Source organism: Lolium perenne, chromosome 6, assembly GCF_019359855.2.
Source record: "Lolium perenne isolate Kyuss_39 chromosome 6, Kyuss_2.0, whole genome shotgun sequence".
Taxonomy (NCBI): Eukaryota; Viridiplantae; Streptophyta; class Magnoliopsida; order Poales; family Poaceae; genus Lolium; species Lolium perenne.
In genome coordinates this window covers 229,169,583-229,171,053 of record NC_067249.2, presented here as the reverse complement: position 1 = coordinate 229,171,053, position 1,471 = coordinate 229,169,583, and the positions used below count along the sequence as shown (strand labels likewise).

The 1,471-nt window shown below is 52.3% G+C and overlaps 1 pseudogene; it reads left to right on the top strand.

Moving 5' to 3' along the window:
* The first annotated feature begins 317 nt into the window (after positions 1–317).
* LOC127305926 (ethylene-responsive transcription factor ERF109-like) lies at positions 318–1,191 on the top strand (annotated as a pseudogene).
* The last annotated feature ends 280 nt before the right edge of the window (positions 1,192–1,471 follow it).

The window sequence follows — 1,471 nt, the reverse complement described above, 5'->3', positions numbered from 1 at the left end:
TGTTGGCCATTAATTTCTACCTGAAAGGTAAGCTGAGCCTCCCCAATTAATTTGCTCTTGCAAGCTTGCCTAAATATGCAACCACAGGTCAAAATCATCGGATTTTGTCAAAGTGATTTTGCCTAGGCCAGACCAATCTTATAAGATAACATGTGTGAACAGCTCGAATATGGTCATATCCAGCCGCCAGGGTACTGTGTGGATGTGGCTAATCATCGATGCAGGCAATTCCACCCTTCCGTTCACACGACAACAACGTGTTTTAAATGCGCTTAGACTTGCAGGATCCAGTATAAAAGACACGAATCACCAGAGGACTCAACTCAGATCGCAAAACCTCACTCTACGTCACAGCTGAGCTACACGAGCTTCCCGTCATGGTGCCGAGGCTGGAGCACGAGTTCCTGCTCCCCAACTCCGAGCAGGAGAACTCCCTCTTCCTCCGCGCCCTCATCTCCGTCGTCTCCGGCGACGCCGTCGTCCCTACGCTGCACATCGAGCCGTCGACGCTGCCATTTGCCGTTGCCGCTCCCGCTGCGGCGTGCGCAAGGTGCGGCGTGGACGGGTGCCTCGGCTTCGACGTCGTCGCCACGACCGGCTCGAGCAGCGAGGGTGAAGAGTTCACCGCCGCGAGCTTTGTGAAGGATGGCGGCGTGCGGAAGCGGCGCGCAAGGAAGGGAGGCAAGTTCAGATGCGTGCGGCAGCGGCCGTGGGGCAAGTGGGCGGCGGAGATCCGCGACCCGCACAGCGCTGTGCGCAAGTGGCTCGACACCTTCGACACCGCCGCCGAGGCCGCGCGCGCGCCTACGACGTCGTGGCGCTCGAGTTCCGCGGCCACCGCGCCAAGCTCAACTTCCCTGTTGCCGAAACGTCTTCAACAGCGTCGGCCACTTCTTCATATTAGCACGGAGCCAAGGACAAGAGATCAGTGTCACTGAAAGTGCAACTAGCACGGAGCCAAGGAAAACGGGACTAGTTTGAATGGCAGTAGCGTGGAATTTGGTGTAGAAAAACAAGAATCATGGGAGGTTTATTCGTTGCTTGGCAGGAACAAGAAGAAGCCGCCGTTCCATATTCGAGATCAGTCTAGATGGTTGATTGGTTGCTTCCGTTCAATTTTGACTCTGATTGAAGAGACTGAAACATATACGAATAAAACTGCAATTTACGTCCGAGTTTTACCCTGATTAAGATACATGTTTGCCCAAGAAAGCTTGACGGCCCAATTCGATAAATTTGATAAATTATAATTTCATGTAACAAGGTGTTGTCCGCGTACAAAGAGAAGCTTTGATGGGGTTCCAAGAATAACCGTCGGCGGAGAAATTTGCTCTCACACATACAAGGTACCCTGAGGAAGAAATAAAGGAAGAACCTTCGATGCGAAAAAAGATGGACACCACAATGCTTGTCACATTATGGGCACATCTTTAGGAGTCAGCTTCGCTAAGACTCACGTTGATAAATTGTC